The sequence below is a fragment of the Caretta caretta genome, chromosome 4 (genome assembly GCF_965140235.1).
Source record: "Caretta caretta isolate rCarCar2 chromosome 4, rCarCar1.hap1, whole genome shotgun sequence".
Lineage (NCBI taxonomy): Eukaryota > Metazoa > Chordata > Testudines > Cheloniidae > Caretta > Caretta caretta.
This window is the reverse complement of record NC_134209.1, coordinates 49192774-49220060: the sequence shown is the minus strand read 5'-3', so window position 1 is coordinate 49220060 and position 27287 is coordinate 49192774. Positions and strand designations below refer to the sequence as shown.

The window sequence follows — 27287 nt, the reverse complement described above, 5'->3', positions numbered from 1 at the left end:
TTCTGCCAAGATAATGAAAGCAGTACGTGGGGAGTGAGGGAAGCGCATTAACTACTTAAAGGTAGTGTTCTTGCACTTTGGATTGAGAGAGGTTTTCAGATTCAGATCCAAATTTTGCAGTTTAAGGCCAAGCTCTACACAAAACAGACATTTCTGAAATATACCATATGATATTAATTTTCAGTGAATGTACAATTCATGTATACAAAAACCTCAGCACAAGGCATTTCCTGGGGATTATTAATTGGCTGGTTTTAGTGGTCTCTTGGCCATCTATTCATCTTGGTTAGTCATTCTGAATCTCAATGATCGTTGCTCAAATAATTATTTCAGCATTGTTTGAATGCACACTGAGAAGAAGTGCTCAGCAGATTTATGAATTAGGATCTAAATACCTATAATATGGCATTCTCGTAGTGAATCTGTAGAAGTGGCTATGGAGGTCCTGTCATACTAAACATGACAGGCTATGGTGGCCCTGTCATACTAAACTAGCATGGCATTATACCAATCACAAATTCCCACCCTTTTTTACTCTAATGCCCAGCTCTACAGGACTCATGTTTTTGTTTTTCTTTTCTGTCATTGTAGGTAACATTTTCAAAAGACCCACATTTTCAAAGATATTTAGACATTGCTCCACTTAGTGTTGCAAGGTCTAAGTGACTTAGGAACCTATGTTCAATTTTCAAAAGAGACTGAGGCACTTATCAACTGACTTTCAGTGAGACTTAGACCCCCAAGTGTCTGTCACTTTTGAAAATGAGAGTTAGAAGCCGCTCTCATTTGGATATTTATGAAAATTTTACCCTAAATCTTTCTGTGATACAGAGTAATCTAGTACAAATATCTCACTTTCATAAAACAATTCCAAATTTCACCTTTGGTGAACCCCTTTGTTGTTTTAAAGGAAAGCTCTGCTTTTAGTCGAAGGTCTTGCTCTTCACAAGAAATAGTTCAGATTTTTAGCTATTTCATTGTTCCAATGTTTCCAAGGCAGGTAAAGTTTCATCAGGCATGTCAGCAAAACAAAATGTTCCCTTAAGTTGGTAATAATGGTTTTGCCTGAAATCAACAGATTCTGTATCATTGTTCTCATCTAGGGCAGTAGAGGGCAGTGAAGCCACTGCTGAGGGGGAGAAAAATTCACGACCAACTGGGGAGAAATATCATATTTCTTTACAACCACATTTTTTGGTCATTCCCCATCAGAAATCTATGCCACAGTTCATATGTGTGAAGGACATTTTTAATTCTGTGATGTACTAAATTAAACAAAATTGTTTTAGTTTGGGGGCCCAATCCTGGTCTTATTGAAATAAATACAGCTTCTTCAATAACTTCACTGGGAATTAAATCAGGCCCAGTGGGTACCAGAATTGTCAGATTATACTATGTGATGCACAAAAATAAATTATGCTGCAGAGTTTATTTCCTTGATGTGCTGCAGAGGGAAAGAGAGAAGGTAACTTAGGAATGAGTGAGAAGGAAACAGAGAGGGATTGAGGTGGAGAGAGAGACAGTCAGACGGACCACAGGAGGAAGCAAAAATCACAAAAATGGAGATAGACAATAGTGAAGACAAAGACAAAATTCCATGTGATTGGATGTAGAGTTCAGAAAATGGGGTTTTCCCCTCATGGAAAGATAATAGTAACTTTTCAGTGAAAACCTGAAAACATTTAGGCTAAAATAAAGCATCAGGGTTGGAAGCGACCTCAGAAAGTCATCTAGTCCAACCCCCTACTCAAAGCAGGACCAATCCCCCAATTTTTGCACCAGAACCCTAAATGGCCCCCCTCAAGGATTGAACTCACAACCCTGGGTTTAGCAGACTAATGCTTAAACAACTGAGCTATCCCTCCTTTCTGACATAGGTGAGAGGTTTTTCACAGGAGTGGGTGGGTGAAATTCTGTGGCCTGACTTGTGCAGGAGGTCAGACTAGATGATCATAATGGACCCTTCTGACCTTAGTATCTATGAATCTATGAATACATTTTCAGCCCAAAATTTCCAGGTTTTGGTTTTCTGACAAAAAAACTAAAAGTTTTCAAAGAAAGCAGATACTGTCTGCAGAAATTTTTGTTCTGTTGAAAATCCAGTTTTCTGAAGAAAAGCAATTTGATAGGAAATTTTCAAACAGCCCTGTATGGAGCATAATTGAAATAATTATTAATAATAACAAAAAATAAATCAGAATTCTAAAACACTTGGAGTATTACAAATTGAAGATCTTGCTTCTAAGGCAAGCAATGATAGTTGTTAAAACATGATCTTTAAATTTACAGCATCCCTTTAAACTAGGTAAGCATAAAAATTACAAGGTTGAATAATCCTTATCCACCAGGGCATAAACTGATCCAGCTGAGATTAGAGAGAAATGCATCCCACTTGTTTAGTATTGGCCAACTAGTTCATTCTGGTATAGCCATTTCTGTGCCCCTACATCTTACTTCTCACACATTGTTTGATGTTGTACCATAAGTAGGGCTCCACCAAATTCATAGTCCATTTTGGTCAATTTCACGGTCATAGGATTTAAAAAAAAGTAAATTTCATTATTTCAGCTATTTAAATCTGAAATTTCATGGTGTTGTAATTGTAGGGGTCCTGACCCAAAAAGGAGTTGTGGGTGAGAGGGTCACAATGTTATTGTAGGGGGAATGGGATACTGCTACCCTTACTTCTGCGTGGCGGCGCTGCCTTCAGAGCTAGGCAGCTGGAGAGCGGTGGCTGCTCGCCAGGAGCCCAGTTCTGAAGGCAGAACCACTGCCAAGAGCAGCGCAAAAGTAAGGAGGGCATGGTATGGTATTGCCCCCCCTTACTTCTGTGCTGCTGCCTGCAGAGCTGGGCCATCAGTCAGCAGCCGTCACTCTCCGGCCACCCGGCTCTGAAGGCAGCAGCGCAGAAGTAAGGGTGGCATGGCATGGTATTGCCACCCTTCTGCGCTGCTGCTGGCGGGGCGCTGCTTTCAGAGTATGGCACCTGACCAACAGCCACTGCTCTCCGGTCGCCCAGCTCTGAAGGCAGTTCAGAAGTAAGCGTGGCAATACCACAATCACCCCTAAAATAACCTTGTGACCCCCTTGCAATTCTTTTCTGGGTCAGGACCCCCAATTTGAGAAACTCTGGTCTCCCCATGAAATCAATATAGGGTAAAAGCACACAAAAGACCAGATTTCATGGTCTGTGACATGTTTTTCATAGCTGTGAATTTGGTAGGGCCCTAATCAGAAGACGTGTTCCAAACCTCACTGTGAAGAAGAAACAAAAGAAAAAGATCTGCTACGTGCTGAAAAAGTGACTGAGTTAGAAATTAATTGAATCTTCTATAAGTGCCTCTTTTCTCTTGGAGGAAAGACACCGCTGTTTAGTAAGGGTGGAGGAACTGAAAGATTCTGTCTTTAATCAAAAGACTGTTAAAAATGATGGGCTTGTAGAAAACAGCTAATGATTATTACCTATCCATACAAGCATTTATGAGTCACCCATTCCTGCCATATCTGGATACATTTTACAAGGTTTAGATGTACTAGCAAACTGTATATTCCAAAAAAAGGAGCATATACTCTTTGATCAGCTGCAGCACTAACTGTGTAACTTTATAGGGGGAAAACCCAGCCAGTAGGCTTAGTGAGAGGGAATTACAGAGAGCTGTAGTGCAAGATATTAGGATGGCCTGCTATTAAAAATAAAACAAAAAAACCCTCTTGGTTTATACTCTAAATATGGCCAGGTTTGGTCTCAGACATATTCTTGAGGGAGTGAGTGTGTATAAAATGCACCCTTGAGAAAGGCAGTCAAAACACCCCTGCTACACATAAATGATTGGAAATAGAGGGATGATGGTGGCCTAGAGGGACAGAGTGTGAGATAACCGAAGTGTGGACTGTTAGGATATAATGACCAGAGCCCTGCTTTTCAGCTAGAAGTTCATTGGCAGCCAGTGCAGAGGGCAGAGCACACATATAACATGATCTCACCATTCTGCTCTACTCAAAGGCAGGAAGCTATATTTTGCACTAGAGGAAGGTTCTTGAAACATTAACATCAGATAGAGTGCACTGTGGTCATCTAAACATGGATGATTATGGCAAGGTCTGCATCTGCCTCAGGTCCAGATTCTCAGCTAGTTCAAATCAAGATTGGTCTGTGAATCTGGCCCTTAGTCTCTTGGTCAGCCATTGATTACCAAAATTCTCACCATTTCTGGAATATAAATGCTTTTCAAAGTATGTTCTAAAAGGAGTTAATTGGTAGGCTGATTTAATGCACAAGTTCTTCACCCCTTTTTGACCCAAGTTCATATCTAACACAGGGATTGCGGTATGAGTTTGATCTCAATCTAGCGAGTGCTCGCTCCCCTCACAATTAGGGCACATTTCAACACTATGAGTCACCTCTGCTGAGGAGAGGCCCAGCATTATAAGAGCAGGTCAAGATTGAGTATAAATAGCTACACAGGAAGATTTCACCAGTACATATCTCTCAGGCTTGGTGTACACTGAATTTCTGGAGAATTCTCCTATTGTTACTGTAACGACAGGTAGACATGCTGGCAAGAAATAGAAATTTTAGTTCCTGGACCCAGTCACATGACCTAACATGGGGTGCCAAAAGTTAATATTCCTGTCATATGATACTGGACCATATCTTCTGATTCCAGGGGCTACTGCTACAGTTACCACCATGTTGTGTAGACCTGCTTTGAGCAGCATTAAATTACACTGTGATAACAACATCAATCCACTGTTTATACTGGTTAATAATGAAACAGAGGAAGATCCCAGAAAGACTAATATAGGCACAGGCTTAGCCAGCGCTATTACCTTGACACTTACATGTGGATTTAATACACCTCTTTCTTTGTGATGTATCTATGAACAGAAACATTAACTTTTGAGATCAATTTGAAGAAAAAGTGCTAGTATGTCACCTCTCTCCTCCCATTAATACACACATACACACCTGGACTATGAAGAGAGTGAAAAAAATCTTCCCCCACAGTTGGTTGTAACTAGCTCAGATATTTATTCCCTTACTCCCTACCCCCGCTCCCTTCTCCACCCCTCACTCAGGCTTTAATTAGACTGCTGTTAGGGAAATAAAATAAAATATATTGTAGATAAAATCAGCATAGTGCACAATAGCAGAGGAAAGGGAAATATTTTCCAAGGGCAAGCTCTTAAAAATACCACCACAGAAGCTTTAACCTACATTGACAGCAGATAGGATATTGATTATTAAGGTGTCATCTGAAAATCCTGTGTAGTAAAGTAAATGGAACTCACCTTGTCTATCTTAGAAGGTTAAAGGACTGAGTTAACTCTGCCAGGTAGTTGTTTGAAACATGATGTGTAGCCACCTCTCTGCCTTTTGAGGCCACACTTCTCCCCTCCACTGTGCATGGTAACAGCCTAAGTATTTCAGATGTCCTTCACAGGATCCTAATTACCTATAGCGAACATTGCTGACTGATGGTTTCTCAGCAACCCCTTGTTCTTTGATCGTCCTGAAATCTACCTTCTCCTTAAAGTTTAAAGCTACAACCAGTAAAATTTGGAAACATGCTACGTTATAGTTTAGATTATCCTGCCTCCTTGAAACAGCTGCTCCCACCATTCACTGAACCCATTGCTGAAGTAACATCAGATCTGAGGTAGGTGAATGAATCATGTACTAAGAAGGACCTAAATGTGGTACTGTAGTTAGGCAGCTAAATAGTTGGGGAGAGAGGAGAGCTAATTCCGACTGGCACTAGTTAAAGTTTCCCATTAAGTTCAAGTTTCTTGGCCTCACTTTCAAGGGCCTTTAGATCTATTCCCTCCCTAATTATCATTTATTGTTTCCCACATCCCCTCCAACTCTGCAATGACAGCCTTGACCTCACCACCCATGTGTTTGTTTCTCCTACAAAAGTTTCCATGCTTTCTGCCATGCTGTCCCATATATACAGAATGAAAGGCCACTACTCTCTCCTTCAGATCCCTCTTCAAGACCCATTTCTACCAAGGTGGCAGGGGGGGAAAAGTGCATGTTAATATACTACTACCCAAATTCAGGGTCAGATCACTCCCTCTTTTGGTAAAAGTCCTCAAGTTTTTTCCTCTAAGAGTTTCTCCCATATTGTTCAGTCAGGAGTGTAGGCTTGGGCCCGCTGCAGTATGAGACTTAAGTCCAGTCCCCAGACACATCGGATGAGAGCCTGGTCAGGTCACTCTAATGTCAATGGGAGTTTTGCCATTGACTTCAGTGGGACCAGGATTCCACACATGGATCACAGGAAGCAAATGCTATTTACATAGAGAGTGCTTGTGTCTGTGTCCCAACACTTCAGTGCCTAGCACAGCTGCCCCGGCACTCCCCTGAGAGGAGATTCTCCACTGTAGAGGGGCACCATGGGGAAGTTAACAGAAGTCATATTAGCTTTGCTCCCTAATTTCTGCAGGGAAGAGTTGGGGGTGAACAATGCATATCTCACAGCTTGCTCCCACTCACCATTGGCCTGCCCCTCTCCTTGTATGAGTCCTGTCTCTGTAGAGAGCACTCCAAAGGTGTCAGGGAGTGGTAATGGTGCCATGAAGGTAGCTGACCAACCCATTCCTTCCACACAGGAGGGGCAAAATCTGTAGACTGAGCATCCCCTCCATTCATATGTACATAATGACTCCTGAGAATGTCCAAAAAGCATGCAGAAATGTCAGGCCAGTTTCAGCTGTTCTGTACTGATGTTCCTATAAGAGCTGGGAATGAGTTCTTCAGGTTACCAAATGGGAAAATCAGAAAGGCATTCCCATTATTTTCTTTCTGCAAAAGAGAGTTTGCTCTCTGACCCCAGTTCTCACACTGTAGCAAATAGCAAACTCAAATGGGACTTGCAAGAAATATGAGAAACACAGACATTTAAAAAATGTTTTCTTAGAATTAATCACTCAGAATAGGAAGCATCTGGATCTGGATAATCTAAATTGAGGGAGAAATCAGGGAACCAGCAGATAACATTTTAGTGCAGAACTATATCTTAACATAAACAAATAACTCTCTGATTTCTTTTGAAAACCCCTGTTCTGAGCCCGGTACCAGAATATGTAATACAGTGGTTGGATTTTCCAGAAAGAAAGTCCTCAAAGCCGTAGTCTACTTGGGGAAGCAGATCTGAACAATCATTGGCCTGGGCTCAATTCTAGCTGTTGCGTTTGTGATGAATTAGAAAAGGACATTTTTCCGATTTTAGTGGAGTTTTAAATGGAACTGTGGGACCTGAAGAAGAAGAAGAAGGGAGAGGGTATTGTAATTTCAGAGGGAAACAGACCAACTTTTTGCCCTGAAAAACCGTTTCCTCAGAGGAAACTTGGATTTGATTAATATTGAATGGAACATGGGAGTAAACCCTACAGTCCTGCATGCAAGCCTCAAAGTGGGGGCAGAGATGGAAAAATGTGTAGACAGGAATTGTGTAATTCTATGTGTTTGTACCACACCCAGCACTGTGGGGTGAAACTGTGATTAGAGCCTGGGGTACTGTAGTTAGATGTTCAGATGCATGCATGTGTTCTTTTTGTGTGCTGCATTGGCTCTGGCCAGATAGCCCATACAGTAGGCTCCTATCAAACTGTCCAATAAGACCACAAGACTTGGTTTACTAGTGAAGGCGCCCAGCCAGGTTTATTGTCAATGTAGCACGGTAATGGCACTTGGCAGATTCTACGAGGATACTAAAGACATGTATGCTCGTGACAATGGCCGCAGCTCAGTTAGTGGCAGGACTTTCCACGGCTTTCTAGGCTAGCCAAAGACACTCCCTCTGAGATACATCTTTACACACAGATACAAACAAATTACATATTGCCCCTGACGTATCAGGGTGCCATGCTCTGATGTATTAGGGTACCACCCATTGCCTTGTACTTGTTGGTTTGATTAAAACATTTTTATTTATTATGCTGGTGGTAATACTAATAAATAAGTGCAGTTTCCATGCACTGACTTTCCTGTATCTTCCCCACACAGCAGAAATATAAGGTGAAATCCAGGCCCCATAGAAATCAGTGGCAAAACTCCCATTTACTTTAGTGAGGGCAGGATTCCACCCATTATACAGTGGATCTCAAGTCTCATCTAGTCCTCCTAACATCGTACAGGAGCAGCCATAGCCCAGCTACAGGCAAAGCCCTTTTTACTCAGGCTTTGCTTGCAAGACCAGACCCTTTCCCCTTACTGTCCAGTTTAAATATTTTTGGCAATATTTTGCTGAATCAGCAGCATTCCCTTTGCAGAGAACAAATGAACCAACCATCTCTTGCTGTTTTTGCTTTTTCTGTTTAGCTGGAATGTGCAGGCTTGTTCTACAGACACAGTGTACAGCATTTCCAAGAGCCAAAGGTCACCCTGAAATCTCACAGCACACTGTACAAAAGCCAAGCAAGGAAATGCTCAACAAGCTTTTGGAGAGCAGTATCCCAAAATATCAGTTTATTTTACTTGACAGTCATGCTAACCCCATATGCCTCATGCCTTGAATTTTCCACCTGGCTTGACATTAATACAGAATAGCTAACTATCTTCAATACAATGTGGTCTCCAGTTATAGGATAGTGAAATGTCATGAGAGAGGCACATCCCTCCATCCCTTCACACAAAAAAAACAAAAAGGAACAGTGTCTCATTTAAATAGCCTACGCAATCTATGCTGTTTGCAATAAAAGGGTTAGATTTTGCTCTTTGTTAATCTGAATCTACACCAGTGCAGTTCAAATCAGAATCTGTTCCCAGATATCTTTTTTCCACTATAGCATTCTTCTTTAAAAAGATTCTATAAAACATTGCAGCATTCTACTATAATATTGTACTAGCTGGTGGCATTATGTAATATTAATATTGTTTGCTGTAGTGGGGCCAATACTATAACATTTCTCTCTTTTTTTTAAATAAAGGTATATAAATGTTTCATCATATACATTCTGAGAACAAGAATGTGTTCTAAACAAATACTCCTACATTTGGACCTGATTCACCACTGATTCTTCCCTAACACGATATAAACCACACCTATTGACTTCAGCAATAAGTACTCATATTCTGCAGTGGGAGAATATGACTCTTTGTTTATCAGTTTTTAAATGGGCCAAAGAATAAGGTAAAACATTACAGTTCAAACCAGTAAAAGGAACATAGCTTTTCAGTTGGTACATTGGACTGCACTGCATGCATCTCACTAGTACTTAGGCACTGTTTACTGATATGGGAAATTGAACCAGGGAAAAAAAGAAATCAGGAAGTTACTGTCTAAATATGTCCCAAATAAATGGGATGCAGCCTATTTGGAAACATTGTCCCTCTGGGTACAATAAAAATAACAACAGGATATAAATGAATAAAATCATGTCAAGGTCTAAGGAGTGGAATGAGTTGGGGAACTTCTGCATCTTATGTGTACAAAAGTCCTTCATGTTTTCCATCGACTTTGATAGTTTTCAGTTAAATGAGATATAAATGCACAGTCTGATCCTACTTCCTCACAGTCAAGGGCAAATCTTCCACTAACTACAGTGAGAGCAGAATCAGGCACAACAATTTCAAAAAGGGCCAGACTCAATGGCAAGCAAGTGTGGATAAAATGAGAAATCCCCTCTTCCAAATCTTTGCCCAAACTCTGATCACACCATTTTTGAGGATCAAATAAATGTAGCTAAAATAAGTATGAAAGTTAAAGCAACAACTAAAGAGCTTCTGCCCTTCTTAGTTTTCATTGGAGCCAGAAGTGGAAGTGCCAAATGAATACAAGTTTTCATGAAATGTTAATTCCAGCTTAAAGCTAGATAGTTTGGATAAGCATATGGACTTCAAAGCCCTCAGTTGAAATACCAGATTTGCAGAGGTTCCATCACTGCTATTTATAATATGTACAAATATGTCATCTGTGAAGCAAAATGTGTACCACATTATAACGTTGTAGGTGTAGCTCTATTGTGTATTCACAGTATCTAAGAATCTGCTAGACTTTATGCTGCCGGATGTATGTACTGATCCTAGTCCTCACTGAGGCAAAACCATTCACTGAAGTCTACAGAAATTTCACCTGTAAAAGTCCTGTAAGATCAGGACCATTATTTTTAATCTTCTATTACTATATTTCAATTCCAAATATTTAAAATGATCCAATTTCTGTGACTCTCATTCTGGAATATGGACATCATTGTGACAAGTTTAGAATTACAATTGTAATTATTTTCTTTATTTCCTATCCTGTTATTTACTAAAGTCTAAATTTTGCTGCTGGGGAAATCCTTCACTAATTCCTATTTTCCTCCTTTCCTTCTTTGTCCATTTTCATTTTTTGTGTGGTATGTGTGTGTAATGAATTTACCCCCTACTCAATAGTAGGATACTTTAAGTGATCTCATTCCCCTTAAGCAATAATCCATCTCTCCTCGAAACAAAAATAAAACAATCTTGTGCTGTTTTAACACAATCTAAGAGATAGAGAAGAGGGCAGCTCAGGGGACAAATATCAGAATATAGCTACTCTAGATCACTGGTTCAGTCTAGCCAAGGTAAATGACTGAAAGTTGTTACTGTCTAATGGCTGTTCTGTAGTCTTCGTGAAGAGTTTGTCCACCGAGTTCTCAGTGCAGTTATCTACATCAGAACTGCACCCTAGCTGACTGGCTCACTATGAAGGTTACCAGCCCTTCTCACCCCTAAAGGAGATCCCTCCAAAACTGGGTGAGGCAGGCTGTCTGGGAGGTGTAAGGAAGCTTGTATTTATGCTCCTTGTGCTGTACCCATTCTGGATAGAGATGATTTTAGTCTTCAGGGCTGACATTACATCACTTTTCACCAGCAGTACTGTAAGTTATCGCACACAACGTGTAAGTAATGACACAACAGAATGTAATAAAAACTACATATTTTACTTGCTGAGTAAGATTAAGCATTAGACGCAGTCTTACACATTGAGCAGTAGTAAGTCTTAAATCCCCTGGTCAATCAGCTCCTTCACTCATGAGTGCATAAGGAAGAAAACAGGGGCAAGGATTGGGCAAAGAATAGGTGTTTGTGGACATCTGGACTTAAGAGCTATCACCATCATTCATTCTCTTAATTCTGCTACTAGAGAACAGCAAACTGGTAGTTGCACAATGGCACACATCAAAGCAGGACTCAGTAATTTTTTACTCTGTGCTTACATGTGCAGAATGCCAGTGCTGTGAGGGAACAAGTTCTCCGTATACATATACATCAGTGTGAACGAGAAGCTCGAATAACATATTGTTTGTGACATGAAAAAATAACATCTCTGCCTTGTCAAAAGTGACAGATTAAGTCTTGGGATCGGGGCAGGAGAAAAGGCTGAGTACATTTTTGGCAGAAAACATGAATGATATTGTTATATTAGATGTTAAATTCACTTTGTGGGCTGGAGAAGAAAGTCCACATGACACACCGAGGTTTACTCTAACAATTGCATAAGCTCTCCAGAGTTTGCTGTTAGGAGAGGAGGTTTTCAGGAAACATGGCTCTTCGAATGAGATCGTTGGAAGGATATTGACAGATCTCAAAGTAGTTGCACATTGACAGTATTATGAGGGAGAAGCTGTTCACTGAAGTTATTTTAACTTGCACAGTGTGTCTGGTTAAAGGGACATATTCTCATCTAGATGCATGGGGATTTGTACCTATAATTAAACTCTGGTGAGAGTTTATAGGCCCTTCCTGCTATCAAGAGAATACAACATAAAACAGTCAGCATGATCAAATCTAGACTGTTGAATCTTTGCACTACAGTAAAATGTTAGGGGGGGAAATGCAGTAAGAGAGAATATTGTTTCACTTTGCCATTTGGGGCTTATTATACACTACATTGGTTCTCTCCACATCTATCAATAAACTCTTGGGGTGAAATCCTGGCCTTACTGAAGTCAATGGCAAAACTTCCATTGACTTTAACAGGTCCACAATTTTACTCTAGAATTCTAGTTATACAGTTAGTTGGTGTCTTTGTAATTCATCCTTCCCCCACAAGGTTGCACATGAGAAGGGCTGCTCTCTTCTTTCCATTGCTACAAGGTGGCAAAGTGGCTTTCCAAAACCTAAGTAGAGGTTTGCAATGGCTACGTTTGGTTACTATTTTCTTCTGCTTGGTTATTGTTTTCTTATTTTTGTTTGTCTTAAGTTTTTTCATTCCAAAAAATGATTTTTGTTGCTGCAGACCCATCCACAAAGAGAGCATAATTTAACATACCTTATCCCCTGAGCTGTGTTATAGACATCACAGATTATGTTGGCGCATGAACAGGAAGCAAACAAAGCTGAGTAATGTTGTCTTATGTTCCATAAGAAACAAGGGGGCAAAGGGAACACTGTCAGATAGATAAGGGCATAATGGATAAGAAAATTATTTTCAAGCTTCTAAGAGAGTATTACCTGCAATAATAGATAAAATACCTGTTTAAGTAAAAGGTATATGAAAGTAACTCTTTAAGGGAAACTCAAGCTCCACCTACGATATAGGTAGATGATTTCTGCATCTATGCTTAACCAAGTAGTAATCAGGTTGAGTTGTAACTGTGGTTTTGATGTAAGGATAAATGGAAATTCTTGGGATTAGGCGCCCACAAATCAGACCGAGGATGGAGGGAAAGACTTGTATTTCGTGCGAATACAAAACAGTAACACTATTCTTCTTTTTTATTCTCTATTGTCCTTTTAATGTCCACAAAAGTCTACACATGAAACCTATTTAGCAAATTCCTTGGAAAGTGCAACAAACTTCCAAGTTAAATTTGGAAGCTGTGATTGGCTCTTTAAATAAAAGAGGCTGAGCCTTATGTTTTAAATACTGAGTTGATGTGCTGGCTGATATAATAAATTCCACCAACTCTGATACCCTCATATGGTTATGTGAAATTCCTCAGTTGGTGGCAACAGATCCCTTGGAAAGAGATCTTGGCTTTTGTTGACTTTTTTCATTTTTATTTTTTTACAGAAACTAAATTATATAGCTGCTGACAGTTTTATAGGCCGCAGTTCAGCCATGTACTTAAGCATGTGTCTAACTTTAAGCATGTATTTCCATTGAAGTCAATGGGGGTAATCACATGCCTAAAATTAAGCACATGCTTACGTTCCTTGGCGAATCACAGTATTTCAGACACTAGTTACAGCTGAGGAAGTAGATGGTGGCTACAGTGTAAGAGTTGCAGAATCAGACCCAAAATGTGGAAATAGCTGCAACTGTTTTTGAGAAAAATGCTCTATGCTTTTTTTCTTATACGCACTCACATCCCCACAGGCAGTCACTGGTCTGTTGAATGCTTAGTGTATACTGTGATTCTCATAGAATCTGCATGCACATTTTTTCAGTTGTACCTTTCCTCTGATTTTAGTTGCACATTCCATAAATGGTGATGATTAGCCTGTATAAATGTTCTTTTGTATTATAGATTCAACTCTGCGCAAATGTGGGTTCAGATATCATACTATCATACCTATTACAAAAACATTAGTGCACATATTCAGAAAAGGAAAGGCAGGTATTTTAGAAGTATTTATTTCTAAAAAACATAGAAACATTAAACACTCAGTTTTGACATCTTAAAATTGAATAAACATGGTTACCAGTAGAGCTAAGAAATCTCAATGGTTTTGCTTCAGGAGTGTGTGTGTGTGTGTGTGTGTGTATACACACTGTATTTGGTGTCAATGCACAGACATTCACACACCTTGCCAGTCACATTTAGTTTTGAGTTTGAACTGAAAAAAATCTCACTGCAAAACACAGTTAAGATTGCCACACTTCACCTATTTTCACATAAAAACTAAAGCAACGACAACAGGCATTGCATAATTTTGATGCAAGCCCACATTCATATGAAACTGAGCTCAGGTTTGCTTAAGGGTATGTCTACACTACAAAATTAGGTCGAATTTGTAGAAGTCGGTTTTTTAGAAAGCGTTTTTATACAGTCGATTGTGTGTGTCCCCACACAAATGCTCTAAGTGCATTTAGTGGGCGGAGCGCGTCCACAGTACCGAGGCAACCATCAACTTCCGGAGCGTTGCACTGTGGGTAGCTATCCCACAGTTCCCGCAGTCTCCGCCAACCATTTGAATTCTGGGTTGAGATCCCAATGGCTGATGGGGCAAAAACATTGTCGCGGGTGGTTCTGGGTACATATTGTCAGGCTCCCTCTTCCCTCCCTCCCTCCATGAAAGCAATGGCAGACAATCGTTTTGTGCCTTTTTTCCTGGGTTACCCGGGCAGACGCCATACCACAGCAAGCATGGAGCCCGCTCAGCTCACCGTCACCGTATGTCTCCTGGATGCGGGCAGATGCAGTACTGCATTGCTACACAGCAGCCGCTCATTGCCTTTTGGCAGCAGACAGTGCAGTATGACTGGTAGACATCGTCGTCGTACTCCTGGGTACTCTTTTAGCCGACCTCGGTGAGGTCAGTCAGGGGTGCCTGGGCAGACATGGGAGTGACTCAGCCAGGTCATTTCCCTTTTTAAGTTTCATCTCATGGAGATTCAGTCCTACCGGCAGTCGTACTGCACCGTCTTCTGCCGAACACCCAGAGATGACGATGGCTAGCGCACCGTCTGCTGCCAGCCTAAGATGTAAAAAGATAGATGAAGTGGATCAAAACAAGAAATAGACCAGATTTTGTTTTGTATTCATTTGTATTCATTTTCTCCCCCCTTCCTCCCTCTGTGAAATCAACAGCCTGCTAAACCCAGGATTTTGAATTCTATCCTTCAGGGGGCCATTCTGTTTCTCGTTGATGCAAAGCCACCCCCTTTGTTGATTTTTAATTCCCTGTAAGCCAACCCTCTAAACCATGTTGTCGGTCACCCCTCCCTCCATCAGAGCAACGGCACACAATCGTTTTGCGCCTTTTTTCAGTGCAGACGCCATAGCACTGGGAACATGGAGCCCGCTCAGATCACCGTGGCAATTATGAGCACTATAAACACCGCACATATTATCCAGCAGGATATGCAGAACCATAACCTGCAAGAAAAGCAAAACCAGGCATGGAGGAGGCGACTGCAGCGCGGTGACGAGAGTGATGAGGACATGGACATAGACTTCTCACAAAGTACGGGCCCCTGCAATGTGCACATCATGGTGTCAATTGGGCAGGTTCATGGTGTGGAACTCTGATTATGGGCCCGGGAAACAAGCACAGACTGGTGGGACTGCATAGTGTTGCAGGTCTGGGATGATTCCCAGTGGCTGCAAAACTTTCTCATGCGTAAGGGCACTTTCATGGAACTTTGTGACTTGCTTTCCCCTGCCCTGAAGGGCAAGAATACCAAGATGAGAGCAGCCCTCACAGCTGAGAAGCAAGTGGCGATAGCCCTGTGGAAGCTTACAATGCCAGACGGCTACCGGTCAGTCAGGAATCAATTTGGAGTGAGCAAATCTACTGTGATGCAAGTAGCCAACACAATCACTGAGCTGCTGATATCAAGGGTAGTGACTCTGGGAAATATGCAGGTCACAGTGGATGGCTTTGCTGCAATGGGATTCCCTAACTGTGGTGGGGCGCTAGATGGAACGCATATCCCTATCTTGGATCTGGAGCACCAAGGCAGCGAGTTCATAAACCGAAAGGGGTACATTTCAATAGTGCTGCAAGCACTGGTGGATCACAAGGGACGTTTCACCAACATCAACGTGGGATGGCCGGGAAAGGTACATGACGCTCACATCTTCAGGAATTCTGGTCAGTGTTAACAGCTGCAGCAAGGGACTTACTTTCCAGACCAGAAAATAACCGTTGGGGATGTTGAAATGCCTAGAGTTATCCTTGGTGACCCAGCCTACCCCTTAATGCCATGGCTCATGAAGCCATACACAGGCCGCCTGGACAGTAGTCAGGAGCTATTCAACTATAGGCTGAGCAAGTGCAGAATGGTGGTAGAATGTACATTTGGGCATTTAAAAGTGCGCTGGTGCAGTTTACTGACTCGGTTAGACCTCAGCAAAACCAATAGTCCCATTGTTATTACTGCTTGCTGTGCTCTCCACAATATCTATGAGAGTAAGGGGGAGACGTTTATGGTGGGGTGGGAGGTTGAGGCAAATCGCCTGGCCGCTGATTACGTGCAGCCAGACACGAGGGCGGTTAGAAGAGTACAGGAGGGTGTGGTGCGCATCAGAGAAGCTTTCAAAACCAGTTTCAGGACTGGCCAGGCTATGGTGTGAAAGTTCTGTTTGTTTCTCCTTGAGGGAACGCCCCCACTCCGGGTTCACTCTACTTTCCTGTAAGCTAAGCACCCTCCTCTTCCCCCTTCGATCATCACTTGCAGAGACATAAAGTCATTGTTGCTTCACATTCATGCATTCTTTATTTATTCATCACACAAATAGGGGGATAACTGCCAAGGTAGCCCGGGAGGGGTGGTGGAGGAGGGAAGCACCGGGTGGGGTGGTGGAGGAGGGAAGGACAAGACCACACAGCACTTTAAAACTTATTGAATGCCAGCCTTCTGTTGAAAGAAGGCCGGAGGCCCTCCCACCGCATTCTTGGGCATCTGGGTGAGGAGGCTTCAGCCCGCCACCTCTCCTAGTGGTCATATTGTGTTTTCCTGCACTCTGAGATTGTCTACCTCCAGGTATTTTGCTGTGCTCTGTCAGTGTGGGAGGACAGCATGAGGTCAGAGAACATTTCATCGCGAGTACGTTTTTTTTGCCTTCTAATCTTCGCTAGCCTCTGGGAAGGAGAAACATATGCAGCTGGTGGAGGGGAAAAAAGGGAGCGTGGTAGTTAAAAAGACACATTTTATAGAACAAGGGGTACACTCTTTCATGGTAAACCTTGCTGTTAACATTACATAGCTCATGTGCTTTCATTACAAGGTCGCATTTTGCCTCTTATTGAGGGTATGCCGGTTTGGTGTGAGAGATCACTCACGCAGGGCCAGGCAACAGAATTCGGCTTGCAGGCAGCCATGGTAAGCCACAGTCTTTTGGCTTCTTTAACCTTCATAACATGTGAGAATGGTTTCAAACAGCAGCGTCCTCATTTCCCATACAAAGTAGCTGTTGGGTTGGTCATTTAAAATGGGTTGGCAATTTAAAAGGAGGGGCTGCGGTTTCCGGGTTAACGTGCAGCAGAAACCCAACTAACCCCCCCCCCACACACACACACACACAATTCTCTGGGATGATGGCTTCACCCCTCCCACCACCACGTGGCTAGCAGCAGGGAAGATTTCTGTTCAGCCACAGGCAAACAGCCCAGCAGGAATGGGCACCTCTGAATGTCCGCTTACTAAAACCACCCTATTTCAACCAAGTGACCATGAATAATATCACTTTCCTGAGGGTAATACAGAGAGATAAAGAACAGATGTTGTTTGAATGCCAGCAAACACTGGGACCATACGCTGCAATGCTTTGTTCTTCAATGATTCCTGACTACGTGCTACTGACCTGGTGTGGTAAAGTGTCCTACCATGGAGGACGGAATAAGGCTGCCCTCCCCAGAAACCTTTTGCAAAGGCTTTGGGAGTACATCCAGGAGAGCTTAATGGAGATGTTCCTGGAGGATTTCCGCTCCATCCCCAGATATGTTAATAGACTTTTCTGGTAGCTGTACTGGCCGCGAATGCCAGGGCAAATTAATCATTAAACACGCTTGCTTTTAAACCAGGTATAATATTTACAAAGGTACACTCACCAGAGGTCCCTTCTCCACCTTCAGGGTCCGGGAGCCCACCTTGGGTGGGTTCGGGTGGTACTGGCTCCAGGTCCAGGGTGATAAACAAATCCTGGCTGTTGGGGAAACTGGTTTCTCCGCTTCCTTGCTGTGAGCTATCTACAACCTCCTCCTCCTCATCATCATCTTGCTCGCCCCCAAACCCTCTTCTGTGTTGCCTCCCACTCCTTGGACGGAGTCAAAGCACAGGGTTGGGGTAGTGGTGGCTGCACCCCCTAGAATGGCATGCAGCTCATCATAGAAGCAGCATGTCTGGGGCTCTGAACCGGAGCAGCCATTTGCCTCTCTGGTTTTTTGGTAGGCTTGCCTGAGCTCCTTAATTTTCATGTGGCACTGCTGCGGGTCCCTGTTATAGCCTCTGTCCTTCATGCCATTGGAGATTTTTTCAAATATTTTGGCATTTCATCTTTTCGAACGGAGTTCTGCCAGCACGGATTCGTCTCCCCATACAGCGATCAGATCCCATACCTCCCGTTCAGTCCATGCTGGAGCTCTTTGGCGATTCTGGGACTGCATGGTTTCCTGCGCTGATGGGCTCTGCATGGTGACCTGTGCAGGTGAGCTCGCCACGCTGGCCAAACAGGAAATGAGATTCAAAAGTTCGCGGGCCTTTTCCTGTCTACCTGGCCAGTGCATCTGAGTTGAGAGCGCTGTCCAGAGCGGTCACAATTGAGCACTCTGGGATAGCTCCTGGAGGCCAATACCGTCGAATTGCGTCCACACTACCTCAAATTTGACCCAGCAAGGCCAATTTCAGCGCTAATCCCCTTGTCGGGGGTGGAGTAAAGAAATTGATTTTAAGAGCCCTTTAAGTCGAAAAAAAGGGCTTCGTCATGTGGACGGGTGCAGGGTTAAATCGAGGTAACGCTGCTAGAATCGACCTAAACTCGTAGTGTAGACCAGGCCTAAGACTTGTCTAAATGGGGAAACTAAACAGCAGAAATATATGCTGGTGTAACTCCTCATGTAGACACTTTATTCTGGAGAAAAAAATGACTTTATTCCAATATAATTACTCTGTTCTGCTACTCAGTTTCCCCATATAGACAAGACTTCAAGGGTGGGTCAGGTTTGAATTTCAAGTCTGTAATTAATACTAGAAAATCAGGCTACTATTGCTTTGATTCCCTTGTAAAGATATTGCTCTGCTCCAGTTGATTCTACATCCAGATTATGATGTTCTGAACCACGTTAGAATTAAATTAAAATGCTTTTCTGTTTTTAAATTGTTTCTCCATTTTGAGATGGAGCACAAAAATATGCAGAAAAATAGATGAAAATAAACAAGATCACATTGCCTTTTGAAGCTTATAATGGGTATCTGCACCCTAATTCAATCCAAAGAAGTGATTTAGTAGCATTAAGATGAACTGTTAGAGACTTTTCTGATTTAATGTATACATTATATAATAATAACAATGGTTAAATTATCCTTCAAGGGCCTAATCCTTCAAGGTGCTGATTTTAGGAGTTGAGGGTGCTCAGCACCTCACAGAATTGTGACCTAACAACACACACACACATACTTGAACCAGTAAATCAAACATTTCAAATCTGGTGAGTGCTTCAACTTTGTAGAAAGAATCTACTGCCTGTAGCTTCTTGTTTAACAATTACCCTTCATGGAAGTTGGAAGTTACTCATGTGGCTGTTGTTAGTAGGCCAGGACCAAGAGATTTTACTCTACCTAGTTTAGTAAATCTAGAGCTTATTAGACACAGGTTATATATACACCTGAGCCTGATCATCCACTGAAGTCTACATTTAAAGTCAATAATGTACTTAATGCTGCTATTTGGGGATATGAAGTAAGAAAATAGCATTCAGCATTATTCACTTACCTAAAATGCCAGAAACAACAACTGCAATAGATTAGGCTTCATGAGCCTGTTGGAGAATCACTTGTGCATTATTTCAGGCATTTTGTATTAGCTTTGCTTGCTTGTTAAAAATAACACACATTCTATTCTGAAAATTCTGTACTGGAACTGGGTATTTTCTGAACATTAAGACTTTTTAAATGCTTAATTTTTTTATCTGCTAAAAACAAAAGTGCTAACAATGGGATTTTGAGACGGGGTAAATAATAAACTAAATATGGACGTTAAAAATTAAACCAACATTATTAATCAACTTGATTAAGTTTCCCCTTTGACTGATTCATCACCAGTGGGAGCGCAGAACATGTAATTAATGCAATGCCTGTATTCAGTCAGAACAGCTGCTTTAGGGAAAAAAGGGAAGGGATTTGAGATTTATACCAGAATCATGAAACTACAACCATTAAAGGTCTTAGTGGCTTTTTTAAAACTGCAAGAGAGAGCCTGAGGGTTTGGGGTGGGAATCAAAGATGCAGACTCATCCTCTAATATCCAATTTCTGAGACAAAAAAGAAAACAAGACAAAAGTAGTGCCTGGGGATGGAAAAAGAAGATATAAGGATCATTCTGCGTGATTGGAACCAATTACGTACCTTTTTATTGCACAACAACACAGGATCAGTGTTGCAAGGGTTGTTACTTGCCTTGTGTTATGCAGTTCCATATTTTGTTCTTTGTCCCTGTCTAAAAATGAGTAAGAAATCCAGAATGTCCCTTCTTAATGAGTGTGTTACTGTTGCTAGTAATGGCAGAGTTGTACACTGGGAGATTTTTATAATACCAGTTCTCCAACTTCCCCCAAAGAGTCTGCCAGCTTTTCTTTTACACTCTCTTGGTCTCGCTCTCTCTAGCCAGCTGCTTTGGGAGGGGCTGGTATAATGTACTGGTTTTGCATGTGTGTGATTTCATCTTTTTATGGCCACAGAGAAGATAAAGGACCATCAGCTTCTGATAATAAAAGGGAGCCGAGAATGGGATGCCTTTGTTTTCAGACTTAAAGGGAAAGGGCTCTGGTCTTGGTTCAGTAGGAATGTGTGTGATTCTAACAATTGTGCCTGTCATCAGCAGCATATAAATTTGCTACACTTGGAGAGAAGAGAGGGAGACCTCTATTTTTACAGATGCAACAACAGTAAAGGGGCCTATTAGCCCAATCCACAAGTCCTTACTCAGGCAGAACTCCTAATATTTTCCTTGTCATCTTCTGGGCTCTGTGTTCTGGTTTATGAACTTAAACGAATAAAACCAGAAAAGATGTAAGAGCAAAACTGACATTGTTCACCTATTTCTGACATTCCTCAGACTCTCAGTGTGCATTTGAGAGTCTGAGAATGTTCTTATGTTAAAAAGTGGAAAGTTAATCACAAGCTTAACTACAGAGAGACCAAAAGCTCTCCAATAGTGTATTCTTCCGTAAATATACAAATATGACACCATCATCTCTTACTTGACCTTGACACTGATATATTTTCATATATTTCTATTTTCAGTATATGTTTCACAAATTCATGGTTTGATGTTTTTATGGTAATAGGCTGTAATTATATAAATGTTACAAGTACTGTACAAAGCTGAGCCAGTTATTAGTGTCTTTGCCTGTAAATAAAGATTTGGCGGGGGGAGGGGAGGAAAGTGGAGACTAATGCAGGGTTTATAATCATGAACTTGTTTCATGTGGTTTTAATCAAACGTGGGATATCTGGAATTAAGGGTCACCACCCTGCTAGGCACCTTGAGAGGAATTTCTGTTTCAAATAAGACTAGGGCTGCTGCTGACATGAATGTGTCTGTGAAGTTATGTTCTGCTGGAAACCAGGCATAACAGCAAAAAAAAGAAAGCTAGTATAATGCTTTGAAGAAGGGAGATTGTGGCATTTCATAGCATGTCTTATTACTAGCGCCACCAAAAAAAATTTTTTTTACCTAACCCAAGCTCATTTTCCAAACACATATATTGTATACTGTAAATTATTTTTCCAATTTGGATGGTAACAGATTGTAGCTGACTGATAGGTTACGGAGAACTTGTTTTTGTTCAGTTTAAACTACTCTAATCTAGAATTTGTAGGTTAGATTCCAAGGCCAGAGAGGATCACTGAGATCATTTAGTCTGACCTGTATAGCACAGGCCATGAGATACAAGGATTGAGAATGAGATAAAAGGAATTAAAATAGAATATTCATTTGATAGGTAATAAAACCACTTTTAATAAAAGGGAGGTATATCAATGAGACAAAGTTGGAATGTAAATTTCAGCTTTCCAGAACTTTGTGGTAGTGATGGTGGTGCTGCTTATATTGAGATTTTGGTTTGGCAAATTATGGAAATAAGAGACAGGGAACAGATTTTGTGTCTAAGAATCATGGTGTTTGGATCCGGAACTTTGCTTTTGGTTTCCTCTTAAAAAAATCACTTGAGAAAGCCAAAGCACAATGCAGTTATGACGGAGCAGAGATAACTGTTACCTGTTGGGCTCATCAGCACCAAAACACAGCCGTTTAACAACGTTTATTTTATTTTGATTTTATTCCTTATAAATACTTATTTACATCAATTCATGTCTATATAATTATTATATGAGATGGTTTGTAGTTTGAGAGGGAAAGCAACACAAATCATACATTCCTCTTGAAGATGTCAACATGACTTTGGACATTTAACTGGAATTTTATGCTGTTTTTCCAGCACTACTGTGCCATCTCCTCAGATTGTGTAGAGTACCTGATTTGTTTTTTCAGGAGGTTGTACCACTCAGGCCTTGTAAAATGGGAGGTTAAGAGAATTTTAAACACATAGGCCACAGTTCTATAAACACTTAGGCATGTGCTTAACTTTAAGCATGGGAGTAGTCCCATTGAAATCAATGTTTACAGGATCAAGGCCAGAAAGTGATCCATGCCTCATTGTTCTCAGCATTTCCATGGCATCACTTTGTTATTAAATAGATCTTATATAGCTGCTACTGAAAGTAGCACTGAAGTTTCTAAAATGTTAAAAGTCTCGGTCCCCTATGCGAGTGACAAGTGTTATTATTTAGCTGGTCCTACTGCTGAATCTCAGTGGTGCACATCAGCATGGAAAAATATGTAAAATTAAAAGAAAAAATATTGGACCCAATCCTCCCTCTATTGAAATCAATGGCAACATTCCCAAAGACTTAAATGGAAGCAGGATCAGAACTAGAAACATGCTCAACCCATCTCCTTTTGTATTCTCACCTTTTCCATCTTCTTGCTGTTTAAAGAGAACAATTTTTTTTTTCTGCTGCCAATATCCCAGTACTTCAGCGATCAAAAAAATGCCTCATGTGACTGCACTGCTGGTGCTTGTTTAGGACAATCTTTAATCAGATCTGTCACAGTCACATGGAAATGAACTGCCTGATGTGTTTTGCAGTATAAGCAGAGGACTGCAAGGGAAGTACAGGCTTTGGCTATATTTGCTGCCAAAATCTGTACTGTTTTAAGATGAAATCCCAACTCCATAATATTTAGTTTGGGGTGGAAAGGAAATGGAAGGAAAATGGAAAAAAGTCTTTCCAGTATACCTATTTATCATACTCATTGCATATAGTGGTGGAAGAATTTTACTGTCTGGTTTGAGTGATGATGTGGATGACATTGGTTAGTGCACAACAGGACATCCCCAAGGCTGACCAGCCCAGCCAATCAGAACTTGATTTTGACTTCATTCCAATTTGTGTATATGCAATATCTTTGAAAATCGGGCCATGTGCATCCCTACCCGAACCATATTCTGATCTGGAAGATAATGCTGCTATGTTTTGAAAATAAGCACAGCACACATCTGGCAGTGTTAAGGACATCAAGGGGGGGTACATTGCACTTCAACCTTAACAACAAACAGGACCAGTTCAGCCTTTTCTCCCAGCATTATAAAATGCAGCACAATTTTTCCAAGCTGTTACTACTGTTTTCACCTGTAGACCATGCATATTTTGCATAAACATTTTTAAATGGCAGGTGTTTGGCTGGTGGGTGAGTGGGAGGATGAGTGGATGGATGGCTAATACACACACACTAAAGCCATCCCATTATCTAAAGTAGTATACAGCATTATTCAATGATAAAACTGTTAACACAATGTACTGGGCCATAAAAATGACTACATGATAGTTATTTCAGAAGCCCTTCTTTTTTAGAAAAATATGATAAATACATTTTAGAAAAGCCAAAAGTTTACAAAAACAAAAGTCAGCATTTCTTCAAAGCTATCTCAAATATACAGACATGCCCTTGTCATGGAATCAAAACAGTTCTCCCCACACATCCACCCCTGGCTTGAGTAAACTTATTCAGCTGCATAAATGAAAAGAATGTCATGCTGAGTAGCTGTCCAGTTCTATGAAACAGGTAGATCGACTGTCATTATTGTTTATATCATCTTGTGCACACAGAATCTATAGGAAAGTGATTGTTACACTTAAGTTTAGTGTTCTTACCAATTTGATAAGCCTCAGACTCTCACATAGAAATTTAGTTCCATATCATGTAATATGAGTACAGATTAGCTTTATTTGGCATTGTTTCTTTAATATAACAGTCTCTCAAACACTTTAAGCAGCTAATGGCTGAGGGAGAAAGAAATTAGAAAGGCAAGAGAAAAAAAGACATGTATTACAATACATTTGAAATGAGATGGAGAGTCTGTGAAATGCAGGAAGGCTGTTCCAGATGGCAGGAGGAGCAAAGGGAAGGCTCTCACATCAAAGTAACAGGAATTTATGGGAGGACATAGAAGAGGCTAGGGCCAGATAAGCAGGGGGGAAGTGTAGAAACGCAAAGAAAGACCAAGAGTGGGAGGTAGACTGGGGCAAGTAGATGCAGGGCGCTTGAACTGAGTCCTGATATTATTGTGGAATCCAGCGGAATTGCTTGAGGACAAGGATGATGTGTTCTTGTTCCTTTTTATATGTGAGAAGGTAGGAGCAGCATTTTCCATGTGTTGGAGTCTGCAGAGGTGGTATTTGGAGAGGAGGGAGTTAAACATAAGAAAACGTCCAGGAATAGATGAGGATCTCAACAGAGGTAGAGTTCAGGAAGTGATATACTCAGGCACTATTTTAGAGGTGATGAAAGACAGGTCTGCAGACACAGAAGGTAAAGGAGCAGGTGGATAGTCTAGTATCATAAATATTTACCAAAAGGTTGTGTCTGACTATTAAGTTTAGATTTTAGGTTAAAATATTGCAGTTATTCTAGTATGAGGCTACTTCACATGGGGTCTTAACTCCATTAAAACTCTCTTCAGCCTCTTCAATCTGCCATGACAAGCATACATTTGGGGCCAATTCCTTCGCTGGTGGTATCAATCAGCATAGCTCTGTTGAAGTCAATCAGCCATTCTGATTTACACCAGCAGAAAATCTGCCTATAGGTTCCTAAGAAGAGTCTGACTGAATATAGACAGCCAGAGCTGCAAAATTTGGATCTGGATTTCAAATCTTCCAAAATCCAGGAGTGTTTATAACCAGAGATTTGATTTGGGCATTGCAGAGAGAGGAGCCAGATGCAGCATCCTGAACTGGATCAGGATTGGGATTCTGAATCCCTCATTCTAGCATTTTGGTTTGGGCCCCATCTTTAATTCTGAGGGAGCACACAACTGACCAGGCAAACTGATTGCTAGGCCCTGTTGTCACACATGCTCTGTGTACCATGCTGCTTTGTATCAGAAGTCATTATTGCAGTTACCCAACTTGTCTGAAACTAACCATGCTGTGTCTCTTGAATATTTGGATTTCAGTTGCCTTTTTAAGGAACGTATTAAAAGTGATATTTTGCAGACTTGGCCATATTGTGGGTTACTTTTATCAGAGATGGACTAAACTGCCACTTGGTATTTTTGCTGTTGGCAAGAATGGCTAATTGCCAGCTGCACTGGTCTGCTTTCCAAAAAAGTCATTCAAAAAAATCTTGTAAGCACTTTCGTTTTTTATTTCTCTATTTAAAAACCATTTTAAATAGTGGGAATAATTCTTTTACACAATTAGTTTTCAAGTTATCCCACTGATCACTATTTTTAAGCGCTGAGTTCAGGGGCTTGTTGTTTAGAAATGAACGCAGACACATATGAGGATGGAAGCTGTCCAGGAACATATTGCTTTGAGTTAGCAGATGTATCCTCAAATAGTTGGGTCTTCTAACCTTGTAAGAAGGAGCACTAAGAGGGGAAGGGAATAGGAATGGCAGAGACTGAACTCCTCGATTTTAAACTTGACCTCTCACAGACATTTTTTTTGCTCATGGAAAAAAATTAGAAAGAATATTGGTCCTCACTATGAAAAAGCTTGAGAACTCTGTTCTACAGACATTTGCCTTTTGGAAATTTTGTGAAAGGAAGGGAAATATATGTACACATTCCAAAACATTTTTTCTGAGGAAACATTTCTATGTAAACTTCCATTAGCATATTTTCTATTTCACTTCCACTGGCATATTTTTCCCTGGAAATAATTTTGTACTCCCTCCATATACCTTTTTATGAAAATGATTTGTTTGGTCTTATGTTTATAAGTGAAAAAGTGGTTATTTTAGAACCTGAAGGTATTTCCTCAACACTCATTTGAGGGAACCACAGTACCAGCATATCAGGATACTTTTCAAGAAACAGTAATGGATGCTAGGATTTTCTCTGTGTAACATTATATTGGGTCCTCGATTAGTCAAAATGAGCTGTGAATCATTTCAGTATATGCCACTTTCTCCTGTTTTCATTATCAAAATATTTTATGTCTCTCAAATGATACTTTGTGACAGAGTGCTGAGGCCTAACAGATGGGTCAGCACTCTGATCACTGTGGCCTCAATTAGTTTCCCTAACAATGGCTGATTGAGCAAATTGGGGGGAATTAGCAAATCAGATGGGGAAGCTGGAAGAGTTAAGTAGCTGATTGGCTCATCAGCTGACTAAATTGACAAAAGGTAGGAAGGAAATGTTAGAAGAGGGAGGATAGGACTAGCAGTGCCTAGACTGAAAGTGATTGCAAGGAAGGAAGGAAGGAAGGACCAGCCAGCCAGCCAGCCAGGATGAATGTGGGCTGAAAGCAATAGGGTCATAGGTATTAGAATTGTTGTATTGCAAATTGTTGCTGGAGGGGACTTGAATAACATGGGGTGGACACTAAAAGAAGGGAGTCTGAGTGGTTTCTGGTGTGACTCAGGGTGGGGGACAATATGGTCTGTTACATACCTGCTTACAAGTTCCACTGTGATACAAAAGAGGTATGGATAGTATGTATATATGTTGTGCTTTATATATACCACAGCCACTGACCTGAAATGCAATACTGTACCTCTTGGACTGCACTCAATTGTATAGATATCTATTTATTAAATGGGATAAATTGAAATGCATAACCACCATTGCAATCAAGTATTTGTTGACTGAGAAATGCATAAACTATTCCTTTGCAGATTAAACCCTATAAGCGCCAGGACAACTAATCATTTCAAGATGCTTCCATTTAAATGGGGAAAGAACTCTAAATAAATAAAACAAATACTTCAAAAATCACCTTCACACACTTGCAACTCAGCCAGCATTGATTTTTGAATGTGGGACAGTTGAGGTAGGTTCATGGGGCCAAATTCAGCTTTAGTGAAACTAGCTATCTAAGAGGAATTTTAGACCATGAATTTTGTTAAATCAT

At 41.0% G+C, this 27287-nt stretch overlaps 1 protein-coding gene across 2 annotated transcripts in view; it reads right to left on the bottom strand.

Moving 5' to 3' along the window:
• The window catches only part of SYNPO2 (synaptopodin 2), a 122585-nt gene that overhangs the window by 67401 nt on the left and 27897 nt on the right, over nucleotides 1–27287 (bottom strand). The window lies entirely within an intron of this gene.